We start from the raw sequence: 11,187 nt of genomic DNA, 5'->3' as shown, positions 1-11,187 counted from the left end.
GTTTGGTGTCATCTGCCAACTTACTGAGGGTGCACTCAATCCCCTCATCCAGATCATCGATAAAGATATTAAACAAGGCTGGCCCCAAAACTGAGCCCTGGAGAACACCGCTCGTGACTGGTCGCCAACTGGATTTAACCCCATTCACCACATTTCTCTGGGCTTGGCCACCCAACCAGTTTTTTACCCAGCGAAGAGTATGCCTGTCCAAGCCATGAGCTGCTAGCATTCCTTAGGAGAATATTATGGGAGATGGTGTCAAAGGCTTTGCTGAAGTCCAGGAAGATGACGTCCACAGCCTTTCCCTCATCTACCAGGCGGGTCACCAGGTCATAGAAGGAGATCAGGTTGGTCAAGCAGGACCTGCCTTTCATGAACCCATGCTGGCTGGGCCCGATCCCCTGGTTGGCCTTCACATGCCTGTTGAGGGCACTCAAGATGGCCCACTCCATAATCTTTGCTGGCACCAATGTCAGGCTGACAGTCCTGTAGTTCCCCAGATCCTCTTTCTGGCCCTTCTTGTGGATGGGCGTCACGTTGGCAAGCCTCCAGTCATCAGGGACCTCCCCTGTTAACCAGGACTGCTGATAGATGATGGAAAGTGGCTTGGCAAGCTCCTCTGCCAGCTCCCCCAGTACTCTTGGGTGGATCCCATCTGGCCCCATAGACTTGTGAGCATCCAGGTGGCGTAGCAGGTTGTTAACTGCTTCCTCCTGGACTATGGGTGCTCCATTCTGCTCTCCTTCCATGTAGACTTCCTTTGAGACTGTTATGTTCAGGACTGTGAAACTAGACATGGGTCTTGTCTCCCAGTTGTAGAACAGAAGTTCTGAGTGGACATGCTTACACTCTGTGTGCTTCTGGGGAGTCATCCTTGGTTCCTCTACAAATGTTCAGAGGGATATAAATCAGTCATGGGGAAAAAAAGGCTGAAACTAGAAGTTGTAATGCTTGATCACAGGAATGAAGTTTTAAAGTTCTCATCCAGACCTGGCAGCAGGGCTAGGGATTCTATGTTAAAGAAAGAGGTTTTTAAACTGTTAGAATGGTGCTGCCCTTTCTCTGTAACCTGGAGAACAAGTCACTTCCTAGGGAAAAATGCCTAAAAAATTCTGACAGTCATGCTTGCTACTTTGTTATCTTGCTGTTGGGCCTTACATTTGTAAGTGTCTAGGAGAATGGGGTGGCAAGGCTACTCTGTGGACCTTTTCTCACAGGAGAAGGCGGTTTGGAAGGACCCAGACCATCTTTTCCTAATACTGGCTATAGACCTATCATTTGCTTAAGTCATTCAACTACATTTTTCAGTGTTCTTGGAAAATGTGAGTGGCTTTTGTACTCCTGGGTGTTGACTACCCCCTTTAGTCTGATTTTTAGCCACCCGGTGATCTGAAATACTATATTCCTGGTAGAACAGGACTGCTCACAAAGTCAGTACTGGGCCATAGGGAAAGAGCTGTTATGAGGCACATCATCAGGCCTCTGTGTCTTTTGGTCTGCCCTACTGTGGGCTTGGCTTCAAAAAACCGGCTGTTTAATTAAATTAAATGCCAGGACTGTTGCCAAATTCCAGCATGAGGTAACTAAAACATTCTCCACAGGCAGACTCTGACTGAGTAGTCAGTGTTGAGAAACCTGATGCACCCTGGGGATCATGCTCTCCAGAGGGTGTTCTTCCAGTTTGAACAGAGACCGAAAGGGAACAAACAGATGGAGACTAAACAAGCTCATCTGCAGTTTTGTAAAGTTTTCAGTGGACTGAATCTCTGCCTCCTGCCTGTGCAGAAGTAGTAAGTAGCCATTTGCAAGTACACAGCTCAGTCATCTGTCAGTTACTGATACTTTTGTGGATTTTGACAATGCTGTCATGAAAGTCAGTCTAGTTCAGTGTGCTGTATCAGTGCAGACTTGTTAGATGAAGGGAGTGACATGACCACCTACTTCCTCCCCTGATCTTTACAACTTTTTAAAAGGAATAAATCATTGTGGAAGATAGAGTATATCATGACCCTGCATTCCTTTGCAGGGATCCTGTTATATGTCACTTGGCAGTTTGTTTTACCCACTGTGGTGGGTACTTGATCAACTTGCAGAGACGTTTTTATTCTCTGCTGCTCTTTTCAGTGAAAATTAGAAGATTAACTGCTTGCCCTTGCCAGCAAAAGGAGAAAAATCTTTCCCTGGGCTCTTCCAGAATGGAAATGTTGGTTGGGATAGTTGTTCTTGCTGCTGGACTGCAGCAACAGAATAAAATTTCAGTCCTCCAGAGCTTGTTGTCTTGTGTTTTGAATGAGTCAGATGGATATAGAAAGACAGATTTAAGCAAACGAACAGTATTTAATACTAGTTGGCTTTATAGATATTTACATACCTACTGGCAGACTGCTTAAGTCACAGACAACTTCAGCTGAGAGACTCAAAGGGGGAGGTAGCTTTGCAGAGATTTCATGAGCTTGAAGGGCACCTTGGGAAAGTGCCTGTGGATGTCACTAGGCAGTAGCTGGAATTGAAGGCTGTGAAGAAAGGGCCATTTGGTTGGTTTGTTTCAGTGGACCATCAGGCAGGATGGGTACAGTAAAACATGAATGAGTCTGAATCAACCAGTCGTACCTCCCTTGTGGGATATTTTTCATTGTGTTGATTTTTAAAATGAGCAGTGCAAGCAATGTGAGTTCGTGCTGTAGGATGTTTTTTCAGTGGTGCCTATTTTGGAAAAAGAGACTGCCAAAATGCTTAAGAAAGGTTAGTCTGCCCTATAGAAAGCCAGTGGAGTGGGGCAATCAAAGCTGAGGCTGAGATTTATCCCTCTGAAATACAGATAGTTTTACATAGTGAGAGGTACCCTGGTGACAGATGGAGCTTTATACAATGGAGTCCTCAAGAAAGGCTCCTTTACAAACAGGTATTTACTAATAGTTGTTATGTGGCTTTAAGGTAAGAGAAAATGACAAGGGCATGATAGTAGTCCTTTCTGAGAGAGGTGTGCTTTTTGTTCAGTGTCAAATATGATAACTGTGCCGGAAAGGCGTCTGCTGTCTGGCATGGTCAGCCAGAGCTTGCAGGCGGATTGACCCTTCTGTCTGACCCAGTCCAGTGGAGATATGCTCAGTATCCATCTCTTCCTTTCTGTGCCAAAACCACTTTGGAAGATCCTTTGCCAATAGTTGTGTATGTTTTAAAACACTTTAAATATTAAATTAAAAACGTATTTGGTCAATTGTGAGTGGACTTATTTACCAGAGATGTTTGTCATTAACAGATGCCTGTCTCTACACCTTCAGGTTTTATGGTGATGCTTTCCAAAGCAGGATTTTACTACTGTGGCTCAAATCAGACTGGTTTTCTCTTCAAAAAGTGTGCAGTATTGCAAAGGAAAAGGTCAAGGAGCATCGCACCTTAAGAAGTAACCAGTGAGAAAGCTTGCTGTGAGGTGTTCACTGACATCTGAAATACAAATCATGACTTTCAAAGTCATACTGGTGCAGTTGTTGCATTGTACGAATTCCATTTCTGAAGTAATTTTAAAAATGGAAATGATATTACATTCCTTTTTGATTGTATGCATCTGCGTGTGTGCATCTATATGCAGAAATGAAGTCCCTTGCTGAGTTTTCAAGTCAGCATGGATGTTCAAGTAGCATTTATTCTTTGGTTTAACTATGAATTACTCGATGTGCCATGCTGATCTCTTGTGTGCTGTACCTAGTAAAATGGTTGCAGAGGGAACCTTTCTAGAAAAGAAACAGTGGTGGTGTTACTGTCTAAAAAAAACTCTTCTCAGTTATTTTCCTACAGTGACTTCCTTTTGGTAGATTTTGATTTATTTCAGAGGTGTAGTATGATCATTTCATTAGTACAAACATCTGTTCCACACTGTTGGAAGCATGGGGTTTTTTTAGAAACTATTGTTTATATCACCTTTCCTCTGCTACCCAACATTTTATGTATATTCCTACTTGTTTTCCGACATAGGTGTAGGATAAGTTTCTCTTGCATTCTTCACTTTCCCTTCCTTCCCCTACAGACTCACTGTTTATGTTTTGAGCAAGTAACATCTAATAAAGCTTGTCATTACCTATGTCAAAAGAAGCAGCAGACAATGCAAAAACAAATGTGGATGATTATAAGTATTCTTACCTTCTCTCAGGTCCTCTGGTAGTGCATTTAAGATGAACGTGCAATTATTGGCTCAAGTGGAAAAATCAACCTGTTTGGTTTAAAATGCTACTGGAGCTGGCTTGAGCTAAGGTAGCAGATTCTTGCACTGAGGCACATACTGTGCAAGAATGAGATCTGCTCCATTTGTGTTTGCAAGTATTGCTTACCACTGGTGCAGGTGAGGGAATAGCTGAAGGGAGGGTAATAGTAACACAGACTGCTGCTGCTGCACTGGGACCTGGTCCTGGTACTTGGTGTGCTCCCTGGACAGAGTTAGTGGGCTTGATTGTTCCAGGCTGCTGTAGGACTGTGATGGTCTTCCTGCTGCTGTAGGGCTTGTACCTATGTTTAGAAAAACGTTAGCCTTAGATTTCCTTTAATGAAGGTAAGGAGTACCCGAGGAAATACTCGGATTAAGTGAGAAATTGCTGCTTCAGTATGCTGTATAGTTTTGGAGAAGTCAGCTTTAGTAAATGGGTGCTTGTGTTCCAATAGTAGTACATATGCCATTGGCAATTATTCCCCAATACATGGAATTATTTTTGCATTTCAATTCAATTATATTTTGCACTACATACTAATGAACTGGTAGAAGAGTATCTTGAAACCTTCTGAAGGCCCTTTCTGTGTTAGAGCAATGGTTTAGCTCATATACTGTTCACTGAATGTAGCAGTGAATAGCATGGTGGAGAATGAAATAAATCAGCCAAACTTCTAACTGGGCTGCACAAGCAGTATTGCTTCTTGTTGTCACAGTACAGATGGTTTCTGAAGACTAAATTTTAAAAGGAGTAAGTCAGGTTCTTGGCATGGCATGCAGCATTTCTCAAACTGTAATTTTATAGTGGCATTTAGTTAAAACATATGTTAGAAAAAAAAAATCATATGAGCAGTTAGCAGCTCTCCTAAGTGTAGTTAGCAAAGGATAAGCTGTCCTTTTAAAAGGATATTGTGGAAATGAACACTGGAGCAAGCTTCCTGCACCTGTGTCTCTTTGACATCAGCTATGTTTTGATCTAATATGCAGCCATGGGCATACTAAGACTGGAGAGATGCAGGTGTTTCCCTCTGGCTCATGTAAACTATATGTGTCCCTGGAAATTAAATGCAGCTTGCTATTGCCTACAACTACAAAAGTAGATGCTTACTAGTTAAGGAAGTGCTTAGGTATGAAATGCCAAATGGCACTAGACAAGATTTTTCAAAAAGGAGGGAGTGGGAGGAAATGCACAACTGTTGTCAATTCCCAGGACATAAATTCTCTGCTCTGTGCCATATTATTGCATGCAAAAGTCCAGACTTGCTCTGTCTGCTAGCAAAAACTTACTAACATGATTGTAAATTTTATTAAACTTAGTTGCTAGAAATCATCAGACAGGTTGGAGCAAATGCAGGAAGATGCAAAATACATCCCAAGTGGCTAAATTGTCAGACCTCTCTACTCCACACCTGAAAGTTGCATTGAGAATGTTTCGTGTCAAACAGATTGTGGTCAAGGAGTTGGAGCAGTTCTCACAGAAGTGGGCTAGCAGTGATGACTGCTTTCAGCAAAATGGAACTAACCAGGGAGACCAAAAGAACTGGAAAAAGTTGAGTTGTATTTTGTTCAACGATAAAAGTATTCACTTATGCTTGGATACTCTGGCCTAACAGGTCTGCCATAAAGGCTCCTGTTCTAGAGTCTGTTTAATTTCATTTGGTTCATCGGGTCACATCTTTCAAAGTCACAAGGAATAAGGTGCTAAACCGTGAATAGAGCCAGTTGGGCCATCTCCCTTCATTGCACTACGCAGGTAGTTTAGTCAGTTTCAGAATGATGCAAAAACCATTAAAATGAATAATTGAGTGGAAGTTTATGCAAGGAGAGAACCAGAAGGAGCCTGCAGATAGTGCACTTGGACCTTAGCCTGTTGACCACAGAGTCTGGTCTGTGTTTTCCATTAGCCTCAGACCAGTTGACAGTCCCGTTTGGATTTCTAGTTTCATTCCCATGTTACCGACCCTTCGATTCTTGACAGCATTTTTTTTGAGATAATGAACTGTTCCTTCTGTACTCATTGCTGTTACATTGCCATAAGCAATTGTACCACTTTATATGCCCTCTCTGAACTTTTAACAATGCAGTTATTACAAAGATTAACAATATTTTTTGTTAGAGCATTTTAGAGAATTTTTTTTCATATTTCTTTGGTGTGGCTTTTGTTAGTTTTTACCAGTACTGCTTAATTAAAACATATGTGTTAAAGTGGGATCAAGAAGCAGAGATGACTTACTGAGGTTGCACTGTTTCAGGGTGCTCACATGACATTGCAGTAGGTGTGGGCAAGATCTGGTCTCAAATGACAGGATATCAATGCAAGCATCGTGTCTTCCTCTGTCCCCCCCCTTCTGTACAGGTGATGAGTTGGGTCAGAGGAAGACACTTAGCATTAATAAATGAACATTTCAAGAATCAGCATGGCACAGGGCAGGGCTGTGGGGAGCTAGAGACTGGCCCTCCTGTGGCGTTGCTGGGGCAGGGACTGATGGCCCTGGGGGGTTGAAAAGGGGTCCTGGGCTGTGGGCAAGGTGGGGGGAAGCCCAAGGGGAGGGGAGTGGGCATGAATAGACTGGGCTAACAGTGCCTTCCAGGCCATAATGGTATAGTAGCTTTCTCCTGGTATGCTTCTTGTTTCCCAGAAACCATCCAGGCAAGAACATCCTGAGCTAGGGATTGTTTGGACTGTCATGTGTCATGGTCACAGGCACACCTGCTGTATATAAAAGTGGCTAACCCCTCTGGCTTCCAGTGTCCTGGCAATTCTACACCTTTGCCAAAGGTTCTTGTGATTTTACAGACCTATTCTACTTCTCACTACCTTTTCTGTTTTTGTCTTAAATGCAAGAAGTCTAGGCTGGTTAAAGTTGAACTGTGTGAGCTACTCTGGCTGTGCTAAACTAAGGTTAAGTAGCTGCTGTCCTTACACTTCTTCTAGCTTCTTATCTTGGCTCTGGCTATTAGCAGCTGTCCTGTTGTTTCTGCTCTCTTTACTTCTGCTACAGATGTACCCTAGTTTCAATATTTTTTACCCCTAATGAGGTGCTAATACTGAATACTTACAAGTATGATTTATCATACCCAAGAACAGAGTTATTTCTTGTCTCCTCTGCGGGAAAGAAAGAGGACTGAAGCATGCCTTTTCACAAAGATATTGGATAAAACATTTTTGAAAGCAGTGCTATTCTAAAATTCATTCAGAATTACTCAGTTCAATCTGAGCTTCATGGATATACTTCAGAAGGGATTTTTTTTTTATCCTCAAACTATAACCAAACAATCTTTATGCCAGTGGCACACATACTACTAAATAGTGAGAATGAAAAAAATTTCAAAATTAATCAACAGGGTAGATATTGGCCACCTTAATTTTTGTCTTAATGTGTCCTTCCCCCACTGAATACCTGTATGAGTTATAAATAACAGTGCCTCAGTGAAGGTCATAGGGCAGGCTAGAAAGTGTCATTTGTCTTTTTGTTGCTAGTCTGTTGGGATACCTTGGAGGTATGCTGTGCTTAAAATAGATGAGGAAATTCTAATGTCTTGTGGCTGATGCATTTATACTTAACTCTTCTGAGAGTTTCCATACCATGTTTCCGTGTTCTCTGAAAGGAAGGTTTGTGTGGAAGACAGCTGAAATACAGATAATGCTGTGGAAGAAACAAAAATGCTGAACTGGCACTGAAAGCCACGTTATTTCTATGGAGAATTATTACCCTGCTCATATTCTGGGGATGGATGAGCCTCTGTGTTTTGGATAAGTGTCTGTTCCCAGTGTTCAGGCAGTGACTGCAGCAGCGAATTGTAGTGTGCACAGTCTCCATATGGAGTTAAGACCAGAAGATGATTAAGTTATGCAATTGAAACTATAGGGAATTTTCAGTAGGTATAATGGAATTATTATAATAAAATCATCTGTTAAAACTGTGTTTAAATAAAAAAAATCAGGCAGGTAGTGTGGTGTGTGTTTTTTCTTTTTTTTTTTTTACTTAGCTTGCTAATGTTGCCAGACATTCTGTGGTTAGTACAAAGTTAGAGCTTCTTTAGATTTCTTCTTCCTTTTTCTCTGAATTCTGTGAAATTCAAAGTTGATTGTCAAATGCACAGTGTGAAGCCTTCTTTTGATTCAATTTTCTTTTGTAAGCGTGGCTTCTTTCATACTCTTAATTGTTTTTAGTTTGGTTATGTGTGCTGATGAATTTGGTTTCTGAACCTGCTAGTGGCTTGTAACTTTGCCAAGCTTTTGATGGTCAATAGAAGAAATATAGACGTATTTCTCAAGTGTGCAGATTATCTCCTTTTAATTGCCTTTAAGATACCACTTTGTATCTCTGTATGCCTTTTTCACAAATCTCTTTTATTTATTTTTTGTAACCCCACTTTTCAAAGTCTCCTTTTACTTGTACCCTTGAGTCAGCCACTTCCCTTTCCCCCTCTTCCCCTCCCTATATCCATCAGTGAAGAAAAGCTGGAAGTGACTGTGCTTATCTAAAGCAGTAAAGCGATCCTTGTCTGATTTTCCTTAGCTGTCAGATTGCTTTGTTCTTCTTTATACTTAAAGTTGTCTTAGCCTTTCAGATCTGTATTGTCATGTGAAAGATTTTTGCATTGCTCTTCACAGTGTACATTGATACCAGAGTACTTTGTACGCTGCCTTAATAAAGCTATTTCACTTCCTCACCTCTTTACTGTCAACTCTGACTTAATCAGCTGTCAACATTCAAACTGAAAATTCAGTGGCTATTGTGAGGTTGGTTATTGTGGTGTTATGATGTACTATGCCGAAAGAGCTGCTCCCCCAGCACACTGCAGCAGCCACCTCCAGCCGTGCGTTCCTTCTGCTTCCACTGTACCTGATTTAGCAGTCATGCAGTTATAGGAAGGATCTGTTTAATTTGCTGATCCAACTCAGGACTAAGATAGAGGAAACAGGAATTACTTTTTTTTATCAGATCTGAAATCTATGCTACACCTTGTTGTGCCAATTTATATCAGACCAGGAAAGTAAAACACCTTTAGTAGAAACTTCAGTTTGAATATTTTCAGTGTGGAGCACAAACTTTGTTAGATTTTTAGATAATTACATCAAAAGTAGGCTGTGGGTATACCTATACCATAGTAGAGGTTTTGGAGATCTATTACCTAACTTAAGCATGAGCAGAAGGTCCTGTTTGGGTGGAAAGACTTCTATAAAAATCTAGAGTTCAGTCAAGCTTGACAGGTGTCATACCAATTGCCTTCATGCTCTGTGCTGCTGCTGCTGCGCTTGTGTTGCTAAGTTGGAGAATTTGCCTTCACTTAACCTTTCCCGAGTGGTGTTCTGCAAACTAGTCATGCTAAGAACCAAGTCCACAAGGGGGGCTAGCAGCCAGGGACTGGTGAAAACTTAGCCAGTCAGGGAAAGGTCTGGAGAAGTTAACAAAGACTAGTGTGTATTAAAATTTCAGTAGAGTCATAGAATTGTTTAGGTTGGAAAAGACCTTTAAGATCATCCAGTCAACCATTAATCTAATGCTACCAAGTCCACCGCTAAACTAATTAAGGATAGAGTCAAAATTTCATGTTTCCTGGCTTGGTGGCTGGATTATTTTTTGATGAAAGTAAAAACTAGGAATCATTAAGGTTGGAAAGAACCTCTAAGGTCAGTCCAACCATCAACCCAACACCACCATGCCCACTAAACCATATCCCAAAGTGCTACGTCTACCCATTTTTTGAACACCTCCAGGGATGGTGACTCCACCACCTCTCTGGGCAGCCTGTTCCAATGCTTGACCACTCTTTCCATGAAGAAATTTTTCCTAATATCCAGTCTAAACCTCCCCTGACGCAGCTTGAGGCCATTTCCTCTCGTCCTATCTCTTGTTGGGCTCTTCTCCCAAGTAACACCCACCTCACTACAACCTCCTTTCAGGGAGTTGTAGAGAGTGATAAAGTCTCCCCTCAGCCTCCTCTTCTCCAGGCTAAACAATCCCACTTCCCTCAGGTGCTCCTCATAATACTTGTTCTCTATACCCTTCACCAGCTTCGTTGCCCTTCTCTGAACCTTGATGTCTTTCTTGTATTGAGGGGCCCCAAAACTGGACACAGTATTCCAGGTGCGGCCTCACCAGTGCCAAGTACAGGGGGACAATCACCTACCTCCCTGCTCCTGCTGGCCACAGTATTCCTGATACAAGCCAGGATGCTGTTGGCCTTCTTGGCTACCTGGGCACACTGCTGGCTCATGTGCAGCTGGCTGTCGACCCCCACATCCTTTTCAGCCAGGCAGCTTTCCAGCCGCTCTTCCCCAAGCCTGTAGCGTTGCATGGGGTTGTTGTGACCCAAGTGCAGGACCCGGCACTTGGCATTGTTAAAATTCATAGACTTGGCCTCAGCCCATCGATCCAGCCTGTCCAGGTCCCTCTGCAGGGCCATCCTACCCTCGAGCAGATCGACACTCCCACCCAGTTTGGTGTCATCTGCCAACTTACTGAGGGTGCACTCAATCCCCTCATCCAGATCATCGATAAAGATATTAAACAAGGCTGGCCCCAAAACTGAGCCCTGGAGAACACCGCTCGTGACTGGTCGCCAACTGGATTTAACCCCATTCACCACATTTCTCTGGGCTTGGCCACCCAACCAGTTTTTTACCCAGCGAAGAGTATGCCTGTCCAAGCCATGAGCTGCTAGCATTCCTTAGGAGAATATTATGGGAGATGGTGTCAAAGGCTTTGCTGAAGTCCAGGAAGATGACGTCCACAGCCTTTCCCTCATCTACCAGGCGGGTCACCAGGTCATAGAAGGAGATCAGGTTGGTCAAGCAGGACCTGCCTTTCATGAACCCATGCTGGCTGGGCCCAATCCCCTGGTTGGCCTTCACATGCCTGTTGAGGGCACTCAAGATGAACTGCTCCGTAATCTTTGCTGGCACCAATGTCAGGCTGACAGTCCTGTAGTTCCCCAGATCCTCTTTCCGGCCCTTCTTGTAGATGGGCGTCACGTTGGCA

The sequence above is a fragment of the Pelecanus crispus genome, chromosome 2, assembly GCF_030463565.1.
Source record: "Pelecanus crispus isolate bPelCri1 chromosome 2, bPelCri1.pri, whole genome shotgun sequence".
Classification (NCBI taxonomy): Eukaryota; Metazoa; Chordata; class Aves; order Pelecaniformes; family Pelecanidae; genus Pelecanus; species Pelecanus crispus.
Note: the sequence above shows the minus strand (reverse complement) of the source record.